Source organism: Pteropus medius, unplaced genomic scaffold (genome assembly GCF_902729225.1).
Source record: "Pteropus medius unplaced genomic scaffold, Ma_sr-lr_union100, whole genome shotgun sequence".
Classification (NCBI taxonomy): Eukaryota; Metazoa; Chordata; class Mammalia; order Chiroptera; family Pteropodidae; genus Pteropus; species Pteropus medius.
Window position 1 is genome coordinate 4652387 of NW_024344241.1, and position 14270 is coordinate 4666656.

Consider the following 14270-nt stretch of genomic DNA (forward strand, 5'->3'; position numbering starts at 1 on the left):
TTACAAAAAAAAGTCCACAAATATCTTTGCTGTTGCAACTAAAAAAAACAGTATCTACAGCCCCCACTTGGAATTGGTATCCATTTACTTTTCCTCAAAAATGTAAATGAAAAATTCAGTCATTCTAAAACCTCTAGGATCAATCCAGTATGTTTTAAAAACAAACTATTTTGCAGTTCTAAGCTGCCACATTAATGTTTTGGTTTAAGTCTTTCAAAAAGTCAAATATCTACATGTAACAGGTACCAATAAACAATAAAATATTGTGAACCAGCCCCTGCCTACAAATGTAAAAACTAAATCCCCTGTGCATTTATCCTGCTCTGCAATCACCATTTCATCAATGAATAACGGAAAGGTAAAGTTAATTACACAGTAGCTTCTGTATGAATTAGGCTTAAACATCATAAGAAATAAATGATTTCCCCTTACCCCACATTATTGAGGTCGACTCAGGAGTATACTGAGCCTGAACTTGAGAAGCACAGGTAGATTTTACTTGAAGGTATAACGATAACATGTACGCATTCCTGTGCTGCCTGATTTATAGAAACAGAATTGGCAGGCGAAGATCTCTTGTGTTCTCTCTCAATCCCATGGGGAATGAGTGTCTGGACAGACATCTGCTCCTGATCAGGAATATTTTCCACCCTACCAGCGAGTCAGTTCCATTACATTGGGTTTGCTTGTCGTGCTTTAAATCTCCTAAAAACAGTCTGTTTGTTTTTTGTGAGTCTTTATTTTAATATTTGTACATAAGGGCCTGTGCTAATCTGGGGGAATAAAGTCAGTTTTACCTAAAGAACAGCTTAAATTCTGGAATATTACTTTAGAAGAAATAAAACTGATTTGAAAATATTTACTGTGCACTTAAAAGAGGTGCTGGAAACAGAAAAGATTAAGAAAAGTCTTTGCCCTCAAAGATTTCAGAAGGCTAGCATTGAAAGATTCCAAAATTACTTATGGAAAATGATTGTACCTTTATCAGTCACACATCTCAGTGGCAGCACTAGGGGCCAATGGTTCTCAGTCTTGGCTGAACATCAGAATTACCTGAGAAGCTATTTAAAAGTATGTGCCAAAGTACCATTGCCAGAGATTTTTATTAGATCACTGTGGCAGGAGCCTGATATTAGTAGTTTCACAAGCTCCCAGTGATTCTGAAGTGGAGGCAGGATCAAGAGCCACTGCTCTAGACAATTCACAAATTCCCACCACGGCTAAAGCTAAGAGTTCTCAATTTGGTTCTCAAACTGTCAAGGGTTGTTCAACTCAGTGTAGGATTCCATAAACTATCTAGCATCCTACCCATATATTTTCTTTTTTTTATGTTCTAAAACATTAATTGTATCATCTGAATTTCAACTAGCATATAATCCTGAAGAGGCTATAAGCATCTTTATATAATCATTTTTAAAATTATTTAGATTTCCCCATACAAATCACTTTTATTACAAATGCTTCTTCAGATAAAAATTTCATTTTTAATTACTGAGATCATTCAAAATGTTCTTTAATAAAAACACTATTTTGCAAAAATCTAAGAATACTAGTCATTTTTGAAAAAGACTCCTGAAATTATCTTCATCTTCTATAGAAAGTTTTATAAATATCAGTTCTAATAAGATATAAATTCAGGTCTTTCCATATGCAAAATCAGATTTTACTTTATAGATTTGCTGTTAGAGTTTGAAAGAATAAGACACATATGTCACAAAAAGACTGGTTAAATAGAGTAGCAAGAAGTCTTTGTGTAATGTTAACTATCAAGTATTTCAAGATTATGAGCAGGATCAATTCTAAAAACTGCTTAAGGGAGGAAAAGTTCTAGTACAGGATTTATTTTCCCTTAAGAGTAGGTTCCCTCTCCTATAAAAGGGGTTTACCAAGGGAAAGTCTGAATGCACCTAGCCCACAGTCATCTGAGCTATTCTTGGAGAACCTGGATGTGGGAATATGAGGTGACAATTATTCTTCTTCATGGTATTTATATCATCCTACTAAAGTCAGGGCTTCCCTGCAACAATGCTGGTAAGAAATAGCAATGGCACACCAGCTCAGATGCAATAAATATAAAAGGGTACCTTCTACTATTTTGATCAGCTGTCTGATTTGGGCCTGATGACAGTGGTCTTCTATCCTGATGGCACATTAGAAGCCCTTGACACTTTTTAAAGATATTATTGCTGGGCTCTATACCCAGAGTTTATGATTGACTTGATGTGCGTGGAACTAGAATAGTGGGTGTTTTTTAAGGTTCTCAGGTGTATAATATGAAGCCAGAGTAGAGAACCAGTAGGCTAATGAAAACAAAAGGTAACCTACCTGTCCACTAATGTGATCCAGGAACAACTAACGGGATATAAGTTCAGAAGAAGACAGGTCTTATCTCTGAGCTGGCTTAGACAACTCAAATCCTGGTCTCATTCCTAGACAGAAGTATGAGGGGAAGGATGCTTGTGACAAAGGAAAGAGTTCAAATCTCACTTCTATTAACTACCTCTGTATCCCTGGCCTATTTGTGAAAGTCTTTCAGTCTCAGTTTCCCCAGATGTAAAACGGCACTTGTTATATCTCATCAAGGTTATGCCAAGATTAATATGAATGAGATGTAAAACATCTAGTATATGGGGACAATGCCATCTTTCTCAAAGTTCTCATAAAAACTAAAAGTAAAAATGTAGGTAAAGTGTATTGCACAAGTGGATGTTCAATAGATCGGGTTTTATTTCCCTTATTCTGCCCATATTTTGATTTCAGGTCATGAAGTTTCTGATAAATTGGGCCTCTGAAATATTTCCTTTTCATGAATCAAAAAATCAAATATCTCTCAAACATAGAGAACAAAAATTCAGACAATCCAATGAAAAGACATTCAAGAGAGTGATGTCAGCAGCATGGTGGCCTGAGAGTACTTGCAAGTCTCTCTTCTTAAAGTTACAACAAGTTGGACAGCTATAATTCAACAAAGGAATCCCTATTTAGCACACAAACAGGACTGAGACATTTGAAGTCAGGTGTATCAGAGCAAACGGGAGACAGGACGGTGGCAGGGAGAGTGGGGAGAGAAAGAGACAGAAGCTGCATGCACTAAGTCTGCCGCTCGGCAAAAGCCCCACCCAGATCCAGGATAACAAAGAAGGACTGGAGTGCAACCCCCACTGGGCAGCTGAGCCAGAAATCTAGAAATGACTCAGGTTAAGAAGAAAATAGAAAGAAGAAAGAAAGACAAGTGAAGACAAGGCAAGAAAAAGACAGAAAGAAAGACAGAAAGACAGACAGATGGGAAGAAAGAAAAGAAAAGAAAAGAAAAGAAAAGAAAAGAAAGAAAGAGAGAGAAGGAAAGGAAGAAAGAGAGAGAGGAAGGAAGGAAGGAAGGAAGGAAGGAAGGAAGGAAGGAAGGAAGGAAGGAAGGAAGGAAATTCTACAAGAACTGACTCCATTAGAAAGAGCAATATGAGAATAACTGGTATATCAGAAGAAGAGCAAGAGAAGGAAACAGAGAGCCTATTCAAACAAATAATCAATAGGAATTTCCCAAAGCTATGGAAAGAAATGGATCCTCAAATGCAAGAAGCTAATTATCTCAATCCAAAAAGGCATCTTCAAGGCACATTATATTAAAACTGTCAAAAATTAATGACAAAGAAAGAATTCTCAAAGGAGCCAAGGGAAAAAAATACAGTGACCTATAAAGGAAACTCCCATTAGATTATCATCAGATTTTCCAACAGGGACTCTACAAGCTAAGAGAGAATGAAATCAAATATTCAAGGTATTGAAAGAATAATAATAATATATCCAGCAAAGTTATCCTTTATATATAAAAGAGAAATAAAGACTTTCCCAGACATGCAGAAGCTGAGGGAATTTACCACAAGACCAACATTACAAGAAATGCTGAAAGATGCTCTTCTACCTGAAACAAAAAGACAAAAGGATACAGAACTATAAGATGACTAACAGACAAAAGCAAGAAATTGCAACTCTTGTTCAGAATAGGCTCTTAAACATTTAAATATAAAAGTTAAAAGAGGTAATAGCATTTTTTTAAAAAGAAGATGAGCTACTACAATTTGGAAACGAATGCACAGCATGAAAAATATCATTTGTGACAACAAAACATAAAAGTGGAGGGGGGAAAGTACTTAACTTGCACAGGTGAATGGAGGTAAGATGCAATCATAAGAAAAAGGACTATGTACATATAAAAACTTCTTTTGTGCATACCTAATAGTAATAAAAAATCTAAAAATGATACACATAACACACACACACACACACACACACACACACACACACACACACAGAGGAAATGGAGAGGGCAAAATGATAAAATACCACCAAACTAAAATAACAGACAGAAATACAAAGGAAAAGAAACAATGGAGACACAGAGCTCCCAGAAAACAAAAGATAAAAAGGTTACAGGAAATCCTCATATATCAATAATCACGCTAAATGTAAATGGACTGAACTCAGCAATTAAAAGGCACAGAGCAGCAGGATGGATCCAAACACAAAACCCATGTATATGCTGCCTTCAAGAGACATAGCTCAGCAGAAGAGGAAAACTTAGACTCAAAGTGAAGAGGAAGAAAAGGAAACTCCAAGTAAATGGCATCAGAGAAAAGAGGGTGTAGCCATACTTTTATCAGACAAAATAGATTTCAAGATAAAAAAGGTAATGAGAGAAAAATGGCATTTTATAATGATAAAGGAGACAATGCAACAAGAAGACATAACACTTACCAGTATACATGCACCCAACCTCAGAGCATAAAAATATATAAAGCAACTACTAACAGAACTAAAGGGAGAAACTGAAAAAACAGAATTACAGTAGGGAACCTAAATATCCCACTGACGGTAATAGATAGATCATCCAAACAGAAAATCAATAAGGAAATATCACCCTTAAATGACACATTAGACCAAATGGACATAATCTATATTTACAGAGCTTTTCATCCCAGAACACTAGAATATACATTCTTTTCTAGTGCACATGGAACATTCTCAAGGGTAGACTATGTACTGGTACACAAACTAACCTCAATAAATTTAAGAAGACTGAAATCATACCAAGCATATTCTCTAATCACAATACTTTGAAATTGGAAATTTACTGCAAAAAAAGGAAAAAAATCACAAATATGTGGACATTAAACAACTTGCTACCAGATAATGATTGGGTCAAAGAAGAAAAGAACAGATCAAAAGATACTCATAAAGACAAATGAGAATGATAATAGAACATATCAAAATTTGGGGGATGGAGCAAAAGCTGTAATAAGAGGGAAGTTTATAGCATTATAGGTCTACCTCAAGAAACAAGAAAATCTCAAATAAACAACGTAATATTTCAAATTAACCAAAAAAAAAAAAAATGAACAAAACCCAGTCAGTAGAAGAAATAATAAAAATTACAGCAGAATTAAACAAAATAGAGAAAAGACAAAAGAAAAATTAATGCAACAAAGAGCTGGTTCTTTGAAAAGATTGATAAAATTGACAAACCTCTGGCTAGACTCACTAGGGAAAAAAAAGAAAATATTTAAATAAACAAAATCATATATGAAAGAAGAAAGATTTTCATGGATACCATAGAAATATAAAAGAATTACAAGAAAATATAAGAACATTATGAAAGGCTATATGCCACCAAATTTGATAACCTAGAAGAAATAGACAATGTTTTAGAAAAATGGAACCTTTCTAGACTAAATCGTGAAGAACTGGAAAATCTAAATACACCAATCAACAATCAGGAAATTGAAATATTTATCAAAAACTTCCCAAAAAGTAAAAGTCTAGAACCAGTACCTTCACCAGTTGAATTCTACAAAACATTCAAAGATCTAACACCTTTCCTTCTCGAATTCCCCCCAAAATTGAAGAAGATGCAATACTTTCTAACTCATTCTATGAGGCCAACATTTTTAATATCAAAAACCGGCAAGAACAACACACAAAAAAGAAAATTACAGACCAATATCTCTGGTGAATGTAGATGCAAAAATCTTAAACAAAATACTAGCAAATCAAATACCACAATACATTAAAAAGATAATACATCACAATCAAGTGAGGTTCATTCCAGGGGCACAAGGATGGTTCAGCATATATAATCAATAAATGTGATACACAACATTAACAAAATAAAGTATAAAAGCCATATGATCATATTAATAAATGCAGAAAAGGGATATGACAAGACACAGCATCCATTTATGATTAAAACACTCAAAAGAATAGGTATAGAAGTACCTCAACATAATAAAGGCCATAAATGACAAACTCTTAACTATATCATACGCAAAGGTGAAAACTAAAGTTTTTCCTCTAAGATCAGGAACAAGATAAAGATGCCCACTCTCAACACTGTTATTTAATTTATAATACTGGAAGTTCTAGCCAGAGCAATAAGGCAAGAGAAAGGAATAAAAGGAATCCAAATTGAGAATAAAAAAGTAAAATCGTCACTTTTTTCAGATGACATGATTCTTTATAGAGAAAACCCTAAAGACTCTACCAAAATTAGGAACAATAAACAAATAAAGTAAAGTTGAAGGATACAAAATCAATGTACATAAATCCATTGCATTCCTATATACTAACAATGACATTTCAGAAGAAGAAATTTAAAATAACAATTCCATTTGCAATTGCAACAAAAAGAATAAAATACCTAGGAATAAACCTAAAGGATGTGAAGAACTTACACACTGAAAACTACAAAGCATTGTTGAAAGAAATTGGAGATGACAAAAAGAAATGGAAAGATATTCTGTGTTCATGAAATGGAAGAATCAACATAGTTTAAATGGTCATATTACCTAAAGCAATATACAGATTTAATGCAATCCTCATCAAAATCTCAATGGCATTTTTCAAAGAAATAGAACAAAAAAATTTCCAAATTTGTATGGAACCAAAAAAGACTCCAAATTGCCAAAGCATATCCTGAGGGGAAAAAAAAACAAAACCAGAGGTCTGTATCATTCCCTGATTTCAAATTTTTACTACAAAGCTACAATAATCAAAACAGCATGGTATGAAGAGAAAAACAAACACGCAGACCAATGAAACAGAACTGAGAGCCCAGAAATAAACCTTCATGTATACAGGCAACTAAAACAAAAGAGCCAAAAACGTACAAAGGAGAAAAGAGAGCCTCTTCAATAACCAGTGTTGGGAAAACTGGAAAGCCACATGTAAAACAATGTCAACAGATATATGAAAAGAAGCTCAACTTCACTAGCTATAAGAGAAATGTAAATCAAAACCATAATCAGATACCAGATACCACCTCATACCTGTTAAAATGGCTATTATCAGTAAAACAAGAAATAACAACTGCTGGAAAGGAACTGGAGAAAAAAGAACCCTCATAGCTGCTGGTGGGAATGTAAGTTGTTGCAGTCACTATGGAAAACAGTATGAAGGTTCCTCAAAATTTTAGAGCTATCATATGACCCAGCAATTCCTCTTCTGGATATCTACCCCAAAATTTTGAAGACATTTATTCATAAGGATATATGTACCCCTATGTTCATTGCAGCATTACATGGTAGCCAAGACATGGGAACTGAAGTGTCCTTCCATTGCTTACTGGATAAAGATGTGGTACATAATACAACAGAACACTACTCAGCCATGAGAAAAGATGAAATACTGCCATTTGCGACAACGTAGATAGATCTCAAGAGTATCATGCTAAGAGAAATAAGTCAGATGGAAAAGGACAAGAACCATATGATTTCACTCATATGTGGGATATAAAACAAAAAAGCAAAAAACGAACAAACAAACTTATAGACATAGACAATGAAAATGTGGTTACCAGAGAGAAGAGGGAAGGTGGAAGAAGAGGGTAGAGGGGGTCAAATTTATGGTGATAGAGGGAGACTAGACTTTGGGTGGTGAGCACACAATGCAATATACATATGATGCATACTGTACACTTGAAACATATGTTATGAACCAATGTCACCCAAATAAACTTAAATAAAAAAGAAAAGACACTAGAAGGGTATCTTTTGGTAGTTTCCCTTTTGGAAATGGGGTAACTAGAAAAAGAAAGGGGTAAGATACAGATTGAGATACAGATTATTTACTTCTGCTGAATACTGACTTCAAGTCCTATGCAACATTATCAATGTCTAAATCTCAAAACTACGACAAATATATTGAGGAAAATGAGTAAGAATGATAAGGGTATAGGCTTATTTCTTACTTTTTCATGTACAATGAACTATAATATCCTTTAAAATCTTGGGGCTGTCATCATCTGACCAGGCCTCAAAGGGAAACTCAATGGAGGCACAGATCAATTACTAAGCAGCAAACAAATCATGTTAAATTATGAGACTCAAACAGGAAATCTGTATCAAAAAAAAAAAATGCAACTAAATGATACCAGCTGAGATGTGATCAATTTACTAATGTCATTGAATAACAGGAAAAAAACTCAGCTAGTTTTCCACCTGATTTATATAACTTTCAATCTAGCAACTTACGGCTGATTTTATACAATTATTATCATGACCAGAATAAGAAGTAAAATAGAGATATATAAGAAAATAATATATATACATCAATGATTTATTTTTCTCATTAGAAAAAATAGCTCTACAAAGATCTATCTACATGCTCCCATCTGAAACATCACAACCAATATCACTGATACACTGATTTGGCCATTTAAAAGCTTACTGAATATCTGGCATTAAGAATTGGTCATACCCCTCAAGGAGCTCAAAGACTACCAGGGAACCAGAGTGAGAGATATATAGGTTCCCATCAAAAAAATCAAGACAATATGACTATTGGAGGATGGAGGAAGTGACCAACTCTACACAGGGGAAAAGTATAAAAGATTTCACAAAGAGTGAATTTTTACACCATCAGAGATTGTGTGCAATTAATTCTGTGTTCAGTAGCTTTTCATCAGTAGCCTGAAATTGGGTGTAAATACATCCACCGTAGTCAAATATTATAAATCAGGCAGCCCCCCCCATAAATATCACTTATTAAACATCTACCAGCACACCAGTGATCTTGATGACAAAGTTCTACACAGAGGCCACATATACAGAGGACCAGAGGTATGAAGATTCAGAAAAAGCAAGTAGTTCAGGATGAGTTGAGTGCAGAGAACAAGTGAAGGAGTTTTAATGGATAGGAAAAGAAAGGGAGGTTGGGGCCATATTCTGAGTTGCTAAGAACCTTTAATTCTATAGGATTATTAAATCGTCATAATTAGAGAAGCAGTATAATGACATGTGTATATGTTATAAACATAACCCTGGAACTTGGGGAGGTGGAGCTGAAGGAGGAAAATCAATGACACGCCATCCGTAATGTCGAGAACCGATAAGTAAGTCACTGCCACAGTGAGTTAGGGTTAAGATGAGGGGGAAAAAAATCCCAGCAGTCACTACATTACAAAATACAGAGCTTTTAATATAAACCATACGGACCTGATCATCCAAAACTAAGGAGCTCTCAGATAATGAAATAACCAAATCTGAACTGAAGCTGCAGACTGGCTATTCTTTGGCCAAGGAAAACTGTTTTGATCCAGAGATGAGTAAATACTAGAAAAGAAACAATCCATAGAAACTGATGAATGGAAAATTAAAAATATGAGCAAAAAGAAAATATTCATCAAAGAGAAACCATTCTAAGAAACAAAAGTCTCCAATTGTTCTTCAAAATCTAAGGAATTAGCCAAAAAAAAAAAAGGGAAGAAGAAGAAAGAAGGTGGGGAGAGGAGGAGGAGGTGGAGGAAGTGGAGGAAGAGGATGTCTTTCAGTATAAAGGTGAGCATATTCTCAAACCTACAAGAATTCAAGGACATCACACTGATATATACTTCCTGAAAAACCATAATGAAAAACAAAATCTAGTGCCCTCCCACCCCCACAAGAGAAAGATTGGTCAATGGAAAAACTGTTATAAAAGAAATGCTGAACACTGAAACCATTTAAAAGAGGATGGGCTAAACCACCACCTGGAGTTACTGGTAACAGAAAAGAAAGTTAAAGATCTTGAAAACATAAAATAAAATATAAGAAATCAAAGGTTAGAGCAGGGAGAAAAGGTAAGAGGAAATACAAACATACTCATCTTTTTCATCTTTCAAAGGCCATATATACCAGTTAAAGTCAAAACAGCCTGATAAAAAAGGCATGACCCAAACATTAGTGTTCCATGACTGTTCTGAAGTTCAACAATCCCTTCAGTTCTATGATTGCTTTTTTGTTATGCTTAAATAAAATTACATATATTTTTAAAAATTAAAAATGTGTGATTATGAACCGATCTTTGTAGAGGACTTTTTTAGCCATTCATCCTTCCATCAATCTATATAAAAATGCACAGAGGTCTTTACACTGATGATTACCAAATATTAACTATAGTTATTTCTATATTTTAAGACTTAGGTGGCTTAAATGTCTCCCTACATTTCAAATAATTTTGATTTTTAAATAATGAGCATGTATTTCTTCTAGAAAAACTATAAGTCAAGATGCTAAATTGAAGTTTTAAATGTGAAAAAATTGATAAGTGACACATACTAATGTATACAATGTACAAAGAAAATGACTGAAAGTCATTCATACAACTCTGACTATAATCAGTCCAAAGATTCTAAAAGAGTAGAGAAAGAAGAGAAATTTTATGAGGATTCCTTCAGAAAAAGCTTTGGTGGAGCTTCTGGCCTCACTCCCTCCAAGTAAGGGGAAAAGGTGTGTGCCTCCTAGCTCAAGCAGTAGAAACGTCAACAAATCTTGAGAGAGGGCTAAAAAGTACTACACCCAGAGTGAGAAACCAGGAACACGCACCCAGCTGGTACTGGAACACACTAGAAATCTGAGGTGGGGCAGGGACTAGCTAGAGAACAAGAGGGCTGTCTTGAGGAAGTTACTGTACCTATCAGCGGTACGTGTGTCTCATGGGCCACAAGAGGGCAGTAGGGGAGAGAGCCAGGACTGACCCATTTATTTTAAGTTTTCCCAAAAGTGCACCTGGCAGGTGAAACAATACCAACAATGTATGTTTCTCCTGTGAAAGGAAACTCATGAACCAGGGGGGAATGAACAGAAAGCAGAGCAAGCAAAATAAAGGGCCAGTAGGGAGTCCTCTGAAGAACACAGGAAAATACCCAATTAGATAGTCAAACCTAGAGTACTAAGCCAATTAGCTAATGTAGAATCATTGTATCCCTTTTTTCTCCTCTCCTCTTCTCACTCTTCAAACCCCACACGGGCCTAAGTGGTAGACAACTAGCTCAGGGGAAAAGGTAAGTAGAAAAAGAGAAAAAAAGCCATGCACACATCACTACCCTTTCCCATCGCAGAGTCTTTTGAAGGGGAGTGGGTGAGGGAAGAAGTGTTCATCCAGATTGATAGGATGTAATTTAATTTACATCCCAAAAATCATGCTAGTTCAACATATCAGTTACATATGCAATATCACTAAGTCACAGGCAGAAATATATAGTGGGTAGCCAGATGTACAAATGTCCTCAATGTTTCTTCCTTATACTGTAAATCAATTCTACTCATAAAAGCACTCAACAAAGCAGAGTGGAAAATAGGACTGAGAACTATATTAGACTGAAGCACGCCAGTTAGAATGGTTTTTAAAAAGCAGTGAACACAAACTCTAGGCTGCGTAAGGAAAAAAGCAAGGATATATAAGAGGGATATGACACAATAAAAAGATGCAAAGGCCAATGGATTCTATATTCTGGTATGCAGAAAAAACTGTGGAGTAGTGGTAGCAAAGGGAGTAAGCTGAAAGGTAAGAGAAATGCTTAAAATTGAGAATATGGAAAAGGTTCAGTCAATAAAATGTGTTCAACTCCACAACCCTGTCAGGCCATATACTATTTATGTTCCCTCACTGTATACCATTGTTATTAGTATGAAATAAGGAAACACATAAAGCATCTAGCCCAAAATCTTGCACAAAAGAAGCACTCAAAAAGCAGTCCCTTCATTGCAGATGGGAGCTGATGAGCTAGGAACATCACAAAAGTAAAGAAGAAAAACAACTGAGCTATCAGAACAGAGCCATATATATTTTAAAATTCATATTACTTAGCTTCAACTGCAGGAATCCTGCAGCATGAAAAAAATTCAATTTTGAGATGAAAGAAAGTAAGAAAACTAAGGGACATTAGTAAATCGTGAAATTATAGCACTTGTAGAATATTCCATTGAATTATTGACCAGTCAACTGACAAATATTTATTGAATTCTATTCAAAGCACAATCTAATAATTTATTTCAGCATTTATCTGCTAATAATATACTGCTCAGCAAACAGACAAAATTAGAGGCAGATTAGAGGTAAAATAGATTTGACTGATTGTATTTACAAAGAGGGGTGAGAGCCAAGGGTGATCTGACCTAGGAGGATATCTATTGAGTGATGAGAGGACATGCTTCTGCCACATGCAGAGGGGAGGAATGTGTTCTGCAGCCATGGAAGAGATGGAAACACAACAGCTAATACAGCAGAAACATCCTGGAATTATTATGACCTAATCAGAAGTCCTCAACCTATTTTAGCCTGAGAATAAATTTTAACTTTGAAAAATTATCCAATCTTCACAAGATCAGACACATACTTTAAATGTCTGTTGTATAATTCAAAATTTCTTAAAAGCATTAATGAGTCATGGTAGCTTTTTATCACTGAATATTTTTCCAATCACTATACTACCTGCATATGTTCAAAAAATAGGAAGACAAGCATATGATAGAAATAGGAATTCACAAACCTTTTCCTTCTGTGGCTCCTACAGTTGTCTAGCTCACACACTAGAAACCATTATGTTAATTGATTGAGCTAACAACTGACAGGACCACCAATCTTTTAAAATTCATATGCCTCAGCCTAAAATTGCAGAACCTGCAGCAACAGCAGTTCTGGGGGGAAAAAACTGCTACTGTAGTTGAAATATAAAAATTCAGAGTGATTCTAGCAAAATACAAAATGAAAGCACAAGTTTTATCAAATTATTACTGATCAAACAGCAAATATTCGATGAACACATTTTTGTATCCTTAGTGATATTCATTCACTCTAATATTTATTTAAGCATTTACACACTAATTATACTTTTCAAGCACAGAACCAAACAGAATGCAAAATAACCCAATCTTTGGACAACAAGGGCTTGAAAATGAAAGCTTAGCCAGGGGTAAAACAGGGTACACCGTAGGGGGATGCTAATTACTGAAAATAAGAATTCAATGTAAATTATTTTTTAGTTTCTCAAGGCGGCTTTTTAGGCTTCATACCACCAAATTAAATATGGTATAGAATCTGGAAAATACAAACATTTTAAAAACAAACAGTCCTTCCCTCAAATATCTAATCTGCCTGTGAACTCGGGCCACTTATTTAAATTCTCTAATCCTCAGGGTTTTTGTTTTCTTTTTGGTAAAACTTGTGTAACAACGACTACTTCATTCAACTTGTATGAGAACCAAGAAAAATGTCAGATGTCTTTGCAATGCCGAGCAACAGATTAGGAAATGTTTGAAAAGGAAGAGGACTCTAAGCATTGTCTGTGACTCTTGGGAAAATTTGTTACATGAAACTCAGGACCACATAACATTGACAAAGGATCATTCTTCGTTCTCATAGGGGCAGATCGAGTTAACAGACTATTACTGTCTTAACCCAGGTAAGGTAGGGCTATGACCCCTTTCAAAGGACAAGCTGCAGAGCTGTAACAGGGAAAACAATCCAAAAGTCTGGAAATCTGAAATGCCTAATTGCTTTGTTATGTTCCTATTAGTATTCAAAAGCTTTCTTTTAGAAGCCCAACCAATATAGAATAAGATTTTGATTACATACAACCATGCACCCACAGTTTCTCTATTAAGTGAAATAATAAAAGAAATAAGACCCTTCCCTTCCTCCTACACCCTAGGACAGCCAACTAGTTATGCACAAAGAAGATTAAACCCTAAAGCACGGAGAACTACTTTGTTTAACAGCACTCTCACCCCCAATCTCCCATTGCAGGTTGGGGATCCAGAGTGATCCCAACTATAAAAGAATCCCATCTCTGGGCAGAGGGCTGCAAGAATGAAGGGGTTCTGTAGGGAATAAAACGGAAATATAGCCTTTGATGAGCCTCAGACTCTTGGTTCTTTCTACATCTCCTTGCAAACAAAACAATATACAGCCTTGTCACAAGAAGAAGGCCTCCCTAATTTTGGAACAAGGGTATGCAAATT

At 35.3% G+C, this 14270-nt stretch overlaps 1 protein-coding gene across 4 annotated transcripts in view; it reads right to left on the reverse strand.

The window, feature by feature from the left end:
• The window catches only part of FARS2 (phenylalanyl-tRNA synthetase 2, mitochondrial), a 470289-nt gene that overhangs the window by 448443 nt on the left and 7576 nt on the right, over positions 1-14270 (reverse strand). Inside the window, exon 2 of one of the 4 annotated variants that reach the window (XM_039869407.1) lies at positions 9486-9602. The exons of the other annotated variants lie outside the window; for them this stretch is intronic. The gene's annotated coding sequence lies outside the window, so the exon portion shown is untranslated. The remainder of the gene's footprint in view (positions 1-9485; positions 9603-14270) is intronic. 4 annotated transcript variants of the gene reach the window in all.